The sequence below is a fragment of the Perognathus longimembris genome, chromosome 4 (genome assembly GCF_023159225.1).
Source record: "Perognathus longimembris pacificus isolate PPM17 chromosome 4, ASM2315922v1, whole genome shotgun sequence".
Taxonomy (NCBI): Eukaryota; Metazoa; Chordata; class Mammalia; order Rodentia; family Heteromyidae; genus Perognathus; species Perognathus longimembris.
The window spans coordinates 44,179,012-44,195,543 of record NC_063164.1 but is presented as its reverse complement, the minus strand read 5'-3'; the positions used below and the strand labels follow the sequence as shown (position 1 = coordinate 44,195,543).

Sequence of the window (16,532 nt, the reverse complement as noted above, 5' to 3'; positions counted from 1 at the left end):
GTGGTCCTTTTGTGAAAAATATACTCTGCTGAGGAAGGGAAGACATGCAAAACCATATTTATTTTAAAAAATGAGAGGACCTATTATATTAATTTTAAAATACATTTATTTTTTTCTGCTTTTTAAAAATTTAGCTTTATTGTCATGTGATGTACCAGAGGCATTGCAGTTACATAAGTAGGTAGTGAAAACATTTTGTGTCAAACTTGTTACCCCTCCCTCATTTTTCTCCCACTTTCTCTCCCTCCAACCTCCCCCAAGTTGTACAGTTAATTTCTAACATACTGTCTTGTGAGTATCACTGTTTCATTGGTTCATCCTTTGTCCTTTTTCTCACGATTTTGATGTTCCCCTTCCCTTCTGCAATTCAGATAAACATATACACAACACCCAGGGTAACAAAATCAAATACAGCGACAACAGGATAAAGCATAGGGGTAAAAAAGGAAATAATGTCACATAGCACATTGAAAAAAAACAACAAAGGGAAGCCTCTTGTTTCCATATCTTCTTTATTTTTCTTATCATCATCTTACGTGGTCATACATATATACCCATTAAGCTACTGTGATGCTCTTCTAGGACTATCCTAGACATATACTAATTACTACCAATGAGGGAAACTGGAATCTATGGTTCTTTGAGTCTGGCTTACTTCACTTAATATGATTTTTTTTCGAAGTGTCCATTTCCTTACAAATGGGGTGACATTCTTTCAGATGGAAGCATTATTGTATGGATTGTTTCGTCCTCTTTGTCAGCTGTTTGGTGAATTTCAGTTTTTGGTTTCAGCAAATCTAGGACATCAATAACTTTAGTATTTATTGAGACAAAACAAGACTAGATGTACTTGGAGGATATTTGAAAAAAAGGATGTACACAAAAACAGTGCTCTACCAATGAGCTACATTCCCAATCCTAGGATTTTTAGGAACAAAAAGTCATAATAACTATATGCGTCTGGTTATATGACACTAATCGCAGTGAACAAAGTAGAGGGTTTTTCTTTGTTGCTGTTTTTGTTTTCTTTTTGTCTTGCTTGTTCATTTTTCTCTCTTTGGGAGGGTAAAAATGGGGTACACAGATATGGTGGGACAAAGGGTGAACAAATGCATCAGTGGTACTCACTAGACAGTTGAAAATGAGCTGTGCAACTTTGGACAGGGATGAAAGGGAAAAACAGTGAGGGAAGAGGTGACATTGATAAAAATTGTACTCTTTCATCTGACTTATTTAACTGTAACCCCTCTGTACATCACCTTTATAATAACTTGAAATGATTCATGAAAAAAAAAACCACCTAAAAGTAAGCTTGCTACCAAACCAAGAAAAGCGCATTATGAGCTAGGCATTGGCGGCCCAAGCCTGTAATCCTAGCTACTTAGGAGTCAGCAGGAAAGCCTATGAAATGCTCATCTTTAGCTAACCACCAAAAAGCTGGAAGTAGAGCTGTGTTTCAAGTGGTACGGTTAACTAGCCTTGAACAAAAAAGCTAATAGACAGCATCCAGGCCCTAGTTCAAGCCCCAGGACACACACACACACACACACACACACACACACACACACACACACACACTCTTGAAGAAACAATGGGGAGAGTCTTTGAAACTAGTGGCAATATTAAGAGAAAAAGTCAGAATTGTCGAGAAAAGAATTTTCATTAAATGATAAAGACAATTTTTTACTTTATTGTATCAACAGATAATAATGGAATAAAATCAGGTTAATTGGCTTAAGAAGTCCCCAGAAATAACAGACATTACAAAAAAGATAATACAAAGTTTCATCAAAGTAGAATGGTAGTAATAAATTGAAATGCTTTTTTGAAAAAAGGAATAAAGTATAATCATTAAAGGAACGCAAGATTCTATTCCTTTATATTAGACATGAGAAGTTAAGTCATTAGTACAATAATTTGTTGTTACATAAGAGCCAATGCTTGTTACTTTTATTGTTGCTATGTACAAATGCCTGACAAATAATTTAGAGAAGGAAAGATGGATTTATTTTGGCTCCCAATTTCAGCTACTTGTTCATCATGCCAAGGAAGATGTGTGGAGCAGAGAATTTCATATCATGGTGGCAGAAAATGGAGAAAAGGATTACCAGAAAGGTCCCAGCAAGATAAGCCCTTAGGGCATGCCCCCAGTAACCCATTCCCTCCAACTGGGCTCCATGCCCTACCTTCACCACCTCTCAGTATGCCATCATTATGAGTCCATGAAAGGTTTAATCCATTCACTGGACCAGAGTTCTCAGAAGCTCATCATCTGGTAACAAAGCCCTTCAATATATGAAATAATAGGTGACAATTCATATTGAAACCACAACAGACCCTAAGACCCTAAACTAGAAATTCTGTTGCAATGATACCAGCCAGTGTTTCTGTTTTATGCCTTTGAGCATGTTAGAACTATGAGGAAAAAGGCCAAGGAAGATTAAAATTTGACTAAATTAGCTTTAATAATGTATTGGGAAAGTTTACAAAGGTTAAAAATTGTTATCTCTAGCATTTATATTGTAGATTTTGAAGTGTTAGTAAACAATGTAGTGGGCTTGATGTTAAAGGAATAGAGGGATTTTTGTTGTTATTTTTGTTTTGAGCTAGTACTGGGGTACAAACACAAGGCCTGGGCATTATTCTTTGGCTCTTTTGCTCAGGGCTGTTGACTGCCACTTAAGCCACAGCTTCACTTCTGGCTTTTTGTGGTTAACTGAAGATAAGAGTCACCTGCCTTCTGTCCAGGCTGTCTTCTAACCATGATCCTCAAATCTCAGCCCATTGAGTAGCTAGGATTATTAATTACAGGCATGAGCTACCACTAGTGGGAATTGAGATTTAGCCCCAGTCTGTCACAGTATACTGTTATGCCAAGTCGGGAAAGGACCACCAAGAAGGCCACCGAGACTCAGACATTCCGAAATGCAAAAGCAAAGCAAGACTTTATTCAAGTGGGCCTTGTCCTACCCACCAACACAGCGGAGGTTAGGAGCCAGCCTCGAGCTGCGATTGCACAGGGCTTATAAAGGCAAAAAACAAAGTTACAACAATCAGGTGTTCAAGCAAGCAAGATTAGGACACAGGTACAAATCTGATTGGCTCAGGGCTCAAGGCATTCTGGGGGCAGTTAGAGTTAAGCATTCCCAGTGGTTAGAGTTCTCAACCGGCTGGGCCCTAATAAGCTTGTCCTGGGTTTGCTCACAGGGCCTGCTTATCTCAGGTTCACGTGGAAAACTGGGGTTCGCGTGGTAAAGTGGGGCCTGACTTCAAAGTCTGGCTCTTCATATACATTTGGTCTTTTTTTTTTTTTTTTTGGTACTGGGGATCGAACCCAGGGTGTCGCACTTGCTACTGAGCTACATCCCAGCCCACTATATTTGGGAATGTTGACGAGACATAGAACTTCCCTTTCTTTTGTCTCTGATCAATAAAATAATAGAATTGGAGTCAGGCTTAAGATGTTTTTCTAAGAACCATCTGTGTAGCAGGTTGTGTCATTTTCTAAACAATTCACATTTAATTTACAACCACTCTATGAAGTATAAAGTCCAATTAACAGTTTATTAAAGCTAGGTTAATTGAAAGATTACCTGGCTAGTAAGAGATAAAGGTAAATTCCAACGCTTGCTTGTTGACACATTGCAACGGTAGAGTGTCTCAAACCTCACTAAGTTTTGTACCATTTCAGTAACTTGCCCTATCACCATAGCAGTACTATTTTTCTTTAAATCTGTTTTCATATACTTAAATCTATTTCAGAAAGAAGGAAACTAAAAACCTGAAAAATCAAGACCCTTTTTCCCCACCTCCCCACCCCACGAAAATGAAAATTTGGAAGGTCCAAGAGCCCAAAGAGAAAAAATATTACTATTGAGTTAGAGGTTATAGCCTAGAAATGCTGTAGCAGTTCATAGCTGAGGGCTTAATATTTATACTTTGTTTGGATTTCATCTGATCTAGGCTTTACTTTTCTTTTAATCTTCAAATACTTGTACAAATGAGTTGCCATTTAACAAAGCAATTTGTGAATACAGTGCATCTTGATCCATGTCACCTCTTTGACATTCTCACCTACCCCTTCCAACCCACCCCTTCCCTTGCCTTTTTTAATTTTGTAGGATATGATGGAATTATAGATAGCATTTCCCAATCCCCCTCCCACACTTCTCTTCATTTGTCTACCCTTTTCCTGTTGACTCCACACTACTTCTTTGAATTTATCTGCTTTGTTGTTTTGCACTGCTGTTTATTTTGTTGAATTTTGTCTTTCTAAGAAATTAAAGTATTTGAGTTCTCTTTTGAATCTAAGATCAAGGCATTTGTATAGTAATTGTATCATAGACAAGAAAATAGGAGGAGAATGAGACACTGATCTGATCTAGAAGAGAAAGCTAGATGTGGGAGATAGTTGGGCCAAATCAAGCCGGTATTAATAAAAGGGTCTGAGATTGTTCAACTACTGCTTGAAATTTACTGTCTATAAATGTCATTCAAGAGCATATTAATGTTGCATTCACAACCTCTTTCTCCTATAATATGAACTTTCAAACTTTAAAAATAGTGTTCAGTGCATTTTTTTTTTCTGTTTATGTGATGCTGAGGAATCGAACCCAGGGCTTCATACATGCTAGGCAAGCACTCTACCACTAGGCCACGTTCCTAGCCCTCATTGTATTTTTGTATCAGGTTAACAAAGTAAAACTAATTTATTGCTTCATACATCTGAAGAGAAGCAGTTCTCCATTGAAAAATGCTTACTATGCAACTGAATTCTGATTGTCTCTTAGGGTTGGGGTATTTTCAGGCAATAGTTAGCATTTCTTGACTTGTAGATGCATCATTCCATTGTACGCTTATGGGCACAAGTCTCTTTTCAGAGCTAAGTGTCCTTGTCTCTGTGTATCTTCTTAGAGGGATTCAAACCCTCCAGGATCAAAAGCCTACATCAGAATTAGTTACATCTGCAAGGACTGCTTCATCATATATTCAAATTTGCACTTCTAGGGGTTAGTGCTTGTCATATCTGTTAGGAGACTCAGTTTAACCTGTAGTAACTAGTTACTCAAAAGATTTGGATTGTAAATGATAATATTGTAAAATTAGAGTCATTGTCTTCCTTCTTGCTTCATAGATATTTCAACACAACCACCACCTTTCTATCTGCTGAACAAATAGTCATGACTCCATTGTCCCTAGTGTCTAGGATCAAGTAAAAGCTTTAGTATAGATCCAAAGGGAATGTTAGTCTTTGTACAGAGTTAAGAAAAAAGGTAAACAGTTAAAATGATCTGCATATGCAGTGAATTAGAAGATAAAACTAGACTGTCATAGGAAGTGGACAACTTTGACTTGATCTTAATAATGTATCTGGAATTCCCTGATAGTAACGTAAAATCCAATGATATGGTTATAGCTGACTGGGTAAAGTAAATTTTTATTTTTTAGATTCAAGAAAACAAAGAGGACATTTTATTTTTTGTGAAAATGTTTTGAAATGTTTCAATATTTATGCACTAGAAACTAATGAAAGCATTTTTGAATACTTTGTCAATAATTTCACATAATACCAATATACTTGAAAAGTGGTTTATCGAATTTCATATAATACTAACATACAGGATAAGTGGTTTACAGAAATAGTGGTGGAAGTAATTACTACAACTATATGCCAATTATTGTGACTTGTACACATAATAATATAAGTGATGGCTAAAATCATAAGATTAGTCGGGATTATGGTATTCTAGAGAGCAAAATATGAATCTCAAGAGTAACATTTTTTCCTCCTAACCTTATGCACTCATTTAAATTACATTTTTTTCTTTCCTTATCTGAAGTTTAAAAATTATCCAATGACTGTAAGCCTCTGCTACTCCCACTTAAATTTTACTTTTAAATTTATGATAATAATTATGGTTATGAAAACAAGTACAGTAATTTGGTAGTGTTTGACTGGTAGAGTTCTTAGTATAATTGCAGACTAGTCTGTTTCTGCTAGTTTCTATTTCATCTTTTTCAAGAATGACATACAGGTGGAACAATGTTTCTGAGCTTTAATTCTTAAATTTAAATGATTTCTAAGTGCATCTGGACATTTGAAGTTAACTTTTTAGAATCTAAGACCTTAGTCTTTTTAAATATATGAAGCCTCTGATTTTTCCCTTATTTGAAGTTATTTTTTTTTACTGTTGAGTAAAAATAATTAGCCTGCCTCCTTTACAACTCGAGTAAAGATAAAATAATAATGTAACATTTGACATTTGAAAAGTGAAAGACAGATGTACCATTTAATTTGTAATATTAGAACTTGAATATTCAATTTAGGTGTCCTCTAATTAACATTGTTTACTATGATAACTATAATTCTAGGAACCCTAGGTTACCATTTATCAGATGTTTAGGAAAAGAAAGTTGATTATTATTCTCAGTTATGTTCTATTCCATGAAGTTCCCCACACACTTGAATTAATAACCACTGGGCCATTCTAGGGGAACTACAGAGGAATCTTGCTTTGAGCCTCTACTTAGATGCCTTAATTTAATATGCATTGCAGATTCATGAGATTGAATGTATGGCCCACTCCACCATATTATGGAAGAATGAAGTTTATCTAACGTGAGATTTTTTTTTTTTTTTTTTGGCCAGTCCTGGGCCTTGGACTCAGGGCCTGAGCACTGTCCCTGGCTTCTTCCCGCTCAAGGCTAGCACTCTGCCACTTGAGCCACAGCGCCGCTTCTGGCTGTTTTCTGTATATGTGGTGCTGGGGAATCGAACCTAGGGCCTCGTGTATCCGAGGCAGGCACTCTTGCCACTAGGCTATATCCCCAGCCCTAACGTGAGATTTTTAAAGTGAGGCACATCATAATTTTCTTGCACTGACAACTAGGTAGTATAATAGGAGTGTTCTTTGAGGGCATTTTAAATTGCATTGAGACTTGAACCTCAGCTAGGACTTAAGACTTTTCTGCCGTCTCTGAACATATCTGAATGACTGCAATAGCTCTTATGTAATGAATTAGGTTCCATCCTATTATACAGACTTACCTTGTATGACACTGACACGTACACACAAAATTTTCGAAAAAGTTTAAGTATTTTGGAAATGGAGTTACAGTCACCATAGGGTAAACAAGCAATAACCAGATTTTCTAAAGTTGAAATAAAGTAGAATTATAAGAAAATATATTAGACCCCGATTTTTTTCTTTTTTTTCCCTAGATTTATTTTCAAAATAAAATATTTACTATGTTAATACTGTTATTTTCAAAATAAAATATTTACTATGTCTATACTGTAATTGTGCAATGCTGATGTGCTTCTACAGTGATCCATTTGTTTCTACTTTTTACTATGAGCATTTTTAAGACTTTACAGCAGAGTTAAAAATGTCACTGTTGCTAAGCACTGGTGACTCACACCTTTAATCCTAGTTATTCAGGAGGCTGAGATTTGAGGATAACAGCCTGGACAGGAAAGTCCCTGAGACTCTTATTTCCAATTAACCACCAGAAAACTGGATGTGGTGCTCTGGTTCAAGTGGTAAAGTTCTAGCTCACCAGAGTTCAAGCCACAGGACCCTCCCGCTCCAAAAATACACAAACACACACACACACACACACACACACACACACACAGCACTGCTTACATACCTACCTTTCATCAAATGATCTATTTTTATAAAGACAGTTTGATACAGTTTTATAAATGAGAAACAGTATACTTAGGATTTACAGAGTCCTTCATAGAAATAAAGTAAGGATGTTTTAATAATACTTTATGAATAGTATTTTACATGTAATAATTTCTTTTTTGATGCATTATGATACTGTTTCACATAGCTTTATTAATTTAAGAACACATTAAAAAATTTTGATTACCCCATTAAACAAAATTTTAATAAAGGTTTTTAAAGTTAGCACAGTCTTTCTTGTGGCCTTAGTCCCTTCCCTCATACCGATAGGTTCTGCGTCCAACTTTGGAAGCACAGGTTGAGTGTCCTCTCTGACGATATAAATCTAGAATCTAAACGTCTTAAACTTAATAAATATGGTATATATGTATATCTACATAAATATATGTACATGAATTGATAAATATATATGTGTATATGTGCATATTATATACATGTGTATACCATTAATGAATCCAAAATTGTTTTGTGAATTTTGGGCATATTTGGGGTGGGGTATATCATAAACTGAATTTCATTTGGTATATTTTCATATGGCGTGTGTGTGTGTATGTATGTGTATACATCACAAGTACATTTTTTGCTTATACTACCATACATGAAAGTATTCCAAATCTCAAATACAAAACAATTCTGATTCCAAGCATCTTAGATTAAATCCTTCAGCATCTGTATTGTCAAAGAATTAAGTCAAATAATTGCCAAGGGCAGTACTGTTTTGAAGTATGAATTATAATTTAGGGTGGATTTGGCATTTGTCCAGAAACCGGACCAGGGTTCTTAAATTTCTAAGTGTGTTCATTAGCCTAGTCACAGTCTTAAGTGACCTGAAACGCTGTTCTCATTAATGCATGAGATAGCAAAGTGGTCCTGCTTTAATTTTTTTCTATCAATATTTTGTTTATAAATAAATATCAGTGACCTAAAGTTGATTTTTGTCATTAAAAATATTGCCAGTATTTTTTTCTAGTCATGTTGAAATATATTTATTCTCATTATACAAGGTAACTTGGATAATTTCCCTACTGAATTTATTGTGGAAACAGCTATAATTGCCTGAGATATATGCCATTTAAAGATACTCTTGTTAGAATATTTTTTGAAATGCCTTTAGTCATAGTTTGTAAATATCACATGTCATTTTCTTCATATGAGTGCTATTGAACCTTGTCTCAGAAATAAGGGAAATACAGGGAATTTTTTATTTGCATCATGTTATTAGCTAATAATTATCTTCTGTAGTGATTGATGTATTAGCAGTAAAGAATTGTTTTACTGGCAATCTGATAGACTTAAAAAAAAGTGAAAGTTTCCCATTAAAAAAATCTTAGAAGTTTTTATGCATTCTGAACATAATGTTACAAATTATATAATGGGGTGTTTAGGGCTCTTGGAGCTTAACTTGGGGCCTGGACATTGTCTCTGAGCTATTTTTCTCAATGCTATCACTCAACCCCGCCGCCTCTCTTTTTGGCCAGTCCTGGGCCTTGGACTCAGGGCCTGAACACTGTCCCTGGCTTCTTTTTGCTCAAGGCTAGCACTCTGCCACTTGAGCCACAGCGCCACTTCTGGCCATTTTCTGTATATATGGTGCTGGGGAATTGAACCCAGGGCCTCATGTATACGAGGCAAGCACTCTTGCCACTAGGCCATATCCCCAGCCCTCACTCTGAACTTTTGGGGCTAGCACTCTACCCATTGATCCACTGTGCCACTTCCAGCTTTTTCTGTTTATGTGGTACTGAGGAATCAAATCTAGGGCTTCATGCATGCTAGACAAGCATTCTACCACTGAGTCACATTCCCATATTCCTTTACTCTGTCTCTTGAGCCACAGCTATACTTCATCCAACTTTTTTTTTATTTGCGTAGTTACAGATAAGTGTGTCACAGACTTTCCTGCCCCAGATTACTTCAAATTACAATCTCAGATTTCAATCTCTTGACGTAGCTAAGGTTACAGGTGTAAGCCACTAGCTTCTGGCATAAAGTAATTTTTAAATGGTACTTAGCGCCAATATCATTACTTATTAGTTATATTACTCATGCTATATGCTAATGTAATTTCATATGTAGTGTATTGTAATATATTATCCTTTTTTTTAGCAATATTGCATGGTGTTTATATGTTCTCAGGGTTTTGCTGTGGGATAAGAGAAATGTTACATAAGAGTTCAGGATTTATGTGATATTGAACTCTGTAGGTGTGTATTAAAGTGATCTTTCCGTGTGATTGTACATTTTTCAAACAGTTAATCTAGTCCTGATTTTTCTGGAGTGGTATCTTTGAAATACTGTTTCTCATTGAAATGGACAGGGTGAAGGAACTGTATCATAGCATTTACATATTCACCATTATAATTTTGGAATAAGAAGAATGAAGTTGGAGGACTCCTACTATCCAATTCAATGACAGATTACATGAAGCAAATTAGTCGTCATAAATGCTAGGCATGAAGATTTGGGAAAAGAACAGGGATCCTAGAAAATAGATACACATACACATTGCCGATAGATTTTTCCTTCATAGAAGTGCTAAGGTATTTCAGTACCTTAAACAAATGGTTTTGAATTAACTGAGTGTCCCTATACAAAATATGGAACCTTGGTTGTTGACTCACATCATGTATACATGGGCCATAGGGTAATTATAGATGCAGTTGCATGTATACACTTATACTTCTGTTGGTAAATGTACATAGACACATCTACATACTTATGCTTCTTTTGACAATACATACCTTATAGTGCTAGAAAAGGTAAAACTAGCTGAGCGCTGGTGTCTGTCCCATAATCCTAGCTGCTTAGGAAGCTGAGATCGAAGCCAGACCAGGCAGGAAAAGTCCATGAGATTCCTATCTCTCGTTACCTACGAAGAGGAAATGCAACTGCGACTCAAAATTGGTAGAGTGCTAGATTTGAACAGAAATGCTCAGGGACAGCACCCAGGCCCTGAATTCAAGTCCCATGACTGATATTAAAAAAAAAAGAAAGCCAAAGGGGGAAAAAGGGGCAAAAAGGCAGATCAATGCATGCCAGCTGTGGTGAGGAGTGGAAGCTCAGATTGGCTTAAAGGAACATAAGCAAACACTTGAATTGGTCATGATTATCTTTGCAAGTGTTAGTTACAAAATTAAAAATGCTACATCTCAGTAACGTAGTAGTGTTAGAGACACTGATACGGAGGAATTAAGTTCTGTGAAATGTAAATTTGGAGAAATTCATTGGTTAGTTTTTATTTTGCTCTCTTCATACATATGTGTGTACCATTTCAATATTCTTCCCCTCTCAGCACTCTTCTTTTCTGTATTCTCTCTTCCCCTTTTATATTCCACTTTATATTCCTCTTGAATATCAGTACTAGCATTGTCATCATTATCACTATAATTTTAGATCGTGAGTCAAAACATGTATTCAGCTTTCTGACCTTGTATATATGTTCCATATTTTCCTCTGACTTTAGTTTGGCCATTTTGAATGGCTGCTATAGATATAGATATGTTGTGACTGAGTTTTCTCAGCATAATACTTTTTAACTTATACATTTCCTAACATCCCTAAAAATTTGTAGGATTGGTAGATGCTTATTGATTTGTTTTGTATATTTTTAGTGGAAGATTTGAGACTGTTTTAAAGGAACATATTCATAGAGCTTCCTGATTTATCCAGCTAAGCAATAGTGATGCATCCTTCATGGAACATTGAATTGGCTTTAGTTTGTAAATGTGATCCTATGCTGCATTGCATTTAGCCATTTTGATATCTGTAAATTTATTCAAGTGACATTTATTCCTTTATCCCCACCACAGTTACAATATTTAGCTTTTTGATGTGCATATAATAAACATTAGTGGGTATGAAAATTTTTTATAAAGAGTCAATTTTGTGTCATGATGCATTTTATTACACTTGACATTTATTCAGCAAGCATTTATTGAGCAACTTGTTACATGGTGAGCATTAACTGCTTTGAGGGATATTAAATGTAACATACAAACTTTTCTGTTAGAATAATATGTAATTTCTATTTAATGTAAAATAATATAAAGTATGAAAATGGGTAATCACCATAGATTTTATGTGGATTACAGGCTAAAATATTGGGAAAACTGCTTAGTATAATGTAGCTATGATAATAAAATTAATCATAATTTCAAGTCATTTAGCACAACAGTTTCTAGGATTTTTACAAAGGCATTTCCCTTATTGTCATATTGCTAGGCTCATTAAGAGAAACTATACAGTAAATGAAGTTACTTTGTATCGTAGAAGAATAGAAGACTTGAATTTTTGTAAGTAGTTCTTAGAGGTTTTTTCTGATGCATCAGCAAATTTTCTTTTCTCTCAAGACATGAAATGAAGACTAATGATTCAAAGATTCACTGGCTTTATTTATTTTTTCCTAGAATAGATTTTAGCCCCATGGAGTGTCAATAGCACTTGAACCTTATGAAGACATTGATTGAGCAGTAATAAAAGCTTTGACTGCAATATTTATGTTCAGTATAGCTCTATACTAATTATTAAATCGGTTGTCAGATTATTCCTGCAAGTGCTAGGCAACAGGAGGGTTATTAATGCTACAAATTGTAGTAAAGTTTTGTCAAATAGAATTATGTTGATTATGCCTTCAGTTGGTGAATTGAATGGCAGCCAAGGCTTTCTCAAGGGACACTGTGATGTGGAAGGGTACCAGTATATGATTAAAAGACCTCACCTCCACTGTCATGAAGTGCTAAGTATTTGCAGACTCTGGTCTGAAAGCTATTTATAGTGTTGTCTTTCCTTCAGACAGTAAGAAGTAAGTGTAGATAAGGAATCAGTTGTGAAATCTGTACCACTTGTCAAAACTAAGAAATTAATGTTGGCAAGTTACTGTTGACCAAACTACCCTTTATTTAAATCTCATCTTTTTTTTTTTTTCTTCTGTCTCTTGTTACAAGATCCATTCTGGGGATTACATTGCCTTTAGTTATCTCATTACTTTGTCTAACCCATCAATTTTCAGTCATATTCTAAATTTACAAGTTTTCAAAAATTAGTTTGTCTTAGTAAACAGAAATATTTGTTCAACATGGCTCAGGCTTTTTCTGTTCTCTCAAAGTTGTGAAAATTCAGCCACTGTCTTGTGCCTGTAGTGCCTGTTTTACGTGTTTCATGTCTTCTGATTTGACTGTAAGTTGCTGTGCTCCTCTAGTTGGCCTTCTATCAATAAGTCCTTCTCAGATAAGTTCACTAAAGAAAATTTGAAAGAGGCAGGAGAAAGAAACATCACAGGAAACACTGAAGGAATTTTTTAAAGAGGCTGGTAAACAGTAGTAAACTTAGAGTCAAGAAGCAGGTCAGAGTCCTGTCACATACCACTCATGGCTTGGAGCAAGTTCCTGAGATGAGTTTATATGTTTGTAAAACTAGGGACTTGCACTAAATGGCATCTAAAGATCTTTGCATTTTAAACTATCCTTTACCCAATCCCATATGTTGGTTGGAAACTGAGCTGCCTCATGCCATCACACACAGACAAGGAAACAGTTGTCTAATTTGCCTTGTGTCACAGGTGTGGCAAATGTTAGCCACATTTTAGGGTTTATATGATTTCCAAAATTTTCTGGTATAGTTTATTGCTTACTTTCTTACATTACAAGATTATTCGGAGATTAGGGGAGGCAGCAAAGAAGAAAGCTTAAAACTTACTTTATTTTATTATGCCTGCACAGCTGGAACAAATGAAATTATCGCATAAAATGTTTATTGTAATAATGTGTAATTATTGTGTGATATCTGGTAGTACACAAGAGCAACAAAATAAAATCAGTTATATCATAATAAAGACCACTGTTAACATTTCCTCTTTAAAACATGATACATAGAAATAGTTTTAATTACTATGATATAAATTTTATAATTTGCTTTCCCCCTTTAGTTTCCATGAACATTTTTCATATTATTAAGTTTGGAAACTCTTCATTTTTAGTTAGCTACATCATAGTTGGTTGAAAACTAGTGGTTTACTATTTCTGTTTCGTTATTTGAGTTACTTACAGTTTCTCTGTTGATGGTTTGCTTTGAACCTCTCAGTACAAAACTCTCTCCCCACATTTCTGTTTATTCTCTTAGGAAAAGTTTTTGGAACTGGGATTTCTTAATCCAGTTGTTGTTAATCCATGTGGGTAGACATCTTTCAGAAATGCATTACTTTCTCCTTCCACCATAATTGGAATGTGACGATCCCTTCCCAATTTTGCCTTTGTTAAGATTTACAGCTTTTGGTTGGGGGAAGGACCAGTTTTCATGTTCAAGAGTATTTTGATTTGATTGACTTTGGACAGACAAGTACACTGTCCAACAAGTACTTATAAAGTCAGAATGAATAATGGATAATATGTAATGCTACGAATACCCTCATTGGGTTATGTGAAACAAAATGAAATCTCTAAGCAGAGCTAAATATTAGGTATGTGCGTATCCAGGACATAGTCTATAGTAAAGTGTAATGTGCTGAAACCTAACCTTAAAGGCAAATCTAGAACACAGAGGGTAAAAGTGGAGGAAAATACAGTCTTCAGGGATGCTACTGCAGGTGATAAATGAGCCCTTGTGTAAACAATTAGTTCATCTTCTATGATTATACTTGCAGAAATGTGTTCACCTGAAGTATGCAAGTGTACTTGCAGTGAATAATGTCTGTACTGTTGTATAAAATGTTTCTCATGATTATACAACAGTAGATCTAGGTTTCACTGAGGAGTGTTATAACAGGCTGTATAATAGTGTACAAGGTTTATAGGAGTACTTTTGAAGAAGGACTATGGTAATAATGATCAAGAAACAGTAGATCAAGAAATGATATACTGCAACTAGAAGAAATGTCTGTTAGATATTTTCTATCCTTTCCTTCCTCCCTTTTCCTTCCTATCTTCCTTCCTTTTCTTTTTTCCTTTTGTATTTCTTGCTGTTTCTACTTATTTTCTTCCATCTCTTCCTTCTTTATTTTGTACTAGTGTTTAAATTCAGTGCCTTGAACTTGCTAGGCTAGTGCTCAACCACTTTAGCCACACCTACAGTCCTTTTGTTTGCTTCTCAGGACTTTGCCAGGGATGTCCTGGACCATAGTCCCCTTTACCAGTGGCCTCAATGTGTGTAGTAGTTGGAATCACAGGTATGAGTCACCATATTCAGCTTGTTTGTTGAGATGGGATCATGTTAACTTTTGCCTTTATTGGCTTCAAACCACCATCCTTATAATCTCCACTTCTCAAATAGCTAAGGTTCCAGCATGAGCTACTGTCTCCAGCCCAGAGAGGCCTGTTCTGGTATGCCTAAAATATTTTTTTGAGTTCAGCCTTCATTAATTCTTTCTGACATTTGTAAACCGGATTTACGTGTACATGTCACATTATCACATGCTTTTTTTTAAGGAATATGTTCAATCTAACCCTTTTAAACAAACGACTATGAAAAATAAGTACTGCTTTCCCCCCCTTCTCTGTTTATATATTGAAATAGCACTTCAGTATATTAAAAGAGGACTGGGTCTTACAAATCATATTTTGCTGTCATAATTTATTTTGTAGAGAGGTAACAAACATTTTACACTGATTTATGTAAAACACATCAAGCATGTACTCTTACAGAACAGTATTCTTAATCACAATTTCCTGGAAATGATTAAAAATGTTCCAGGAAAAAATTATAAATCAGTATGGGTTTGTTTGGGAATGTGTTGTCTTTCAGGTTTTTTTTTTTTTCTCATCCTTTAAACACTTGAATTGAATACCATTTTAGTAGTTTTCCATCTCCCTTGTGTTCTAGGTAGTGAACATGAGAGTCTAACACTCACCTGGCACCTCCAGTATTGTCAGCAGGTTCTCTTTAGAAACATCTCTAATTGTTGGGAGGCAATTAAGCCAAACTAAGATGCAGTCAGATTATATAATGTTTCATATATTATCATTAAATAGTATTTGCACTAGGTGCTATTACAGTGTCACTTTTGCTGTCATGTACATTTACAGACAATATATATACTTTGGAATCACTAAAGTATTTTGACATTATTTGTCACAATGTAAAAAGGGTATAATTTTTTGTAATTCTAACTATAGAATTGAAATTGACCATTTCATAGAACTGAAAGGTCTTTATTTTAACTATTTTAATCTTATTTTACCTACCTATAAATATTATAGAGAAAAATGATAGCTGGGACCCAACCACATCTTGTATGAAATGAGTGTAATATCCACTCTATAAAATAATCATTAAGGTAACCAGTTTTCAAGTTGAAATGCCCTGTTGTAATTGGATTTTTAAACATATCACTTATCTTGGTGATATCAAAAGTCAATTAAAACACTTTTGAGTCTTAAGAGTCTTTCAAATGCCTTCATTGATTGCTTCTTAGGATATGTGCATCTATCACTTCTGTAGTCCTGTTTCCTCTGTCCTCTGTCTTTCAGTCATTTTACCTCCCTAAGTCTCTATAAGTAATCTTTCCTTTTGGCCTCTTTCACCTTTTGTGACCAGAATTTTACTTTTACCCCTCTTTTTCACTTGGAATAGAAAATGTCAGAGTTGGATGATTACCTGCCAACAGACTGAATTTGGGGTCAGACTGATGGAAGCTGTAGGCACTGTTCATTATGTTTTTTTCAGAAAATATTTACCAGGTTTAATCTGGTAATGTGATAAATAAAATATAGCATTGCTTTTTTGTATATTTATTGAAAAAAATCAAATTTCCATTCATGAACTCAAACTTAGGAAGAAAATTGGTTTAAATTAACATCTGTGTGCCAGTATTGAAATCACTATTTATATGATTATGATTAGACTATG

The 16,532-nt window shown here is 35.1% G+C and overlaps 1 protein-coding gene and 1 long non-coding RNA gene across 3 annotated transcripts in view; both read left to right on the top strand.

Moving 5' to 3' along the window:
• Positions 1-16,532, top strand: part of Ube2e3 (ubiquitin conjugating enzyme E2 E3) — a 57,290-nt gene that overhangs the window by 27,489 nt on the left and 13,269 nt on the right. The window lies entirely within an intron of this gene.
• Positions 1,212-7,462, top strand: LOC125350501. The gene is made up of 3 exons (XR_007210754.1): positions 1,212-1,387; positions 4,734-4,738; positions 7,452-7,462. It is a non-coding gene; the product is annotated as an uncharacterized LOC125350501 (long non-coding RNA).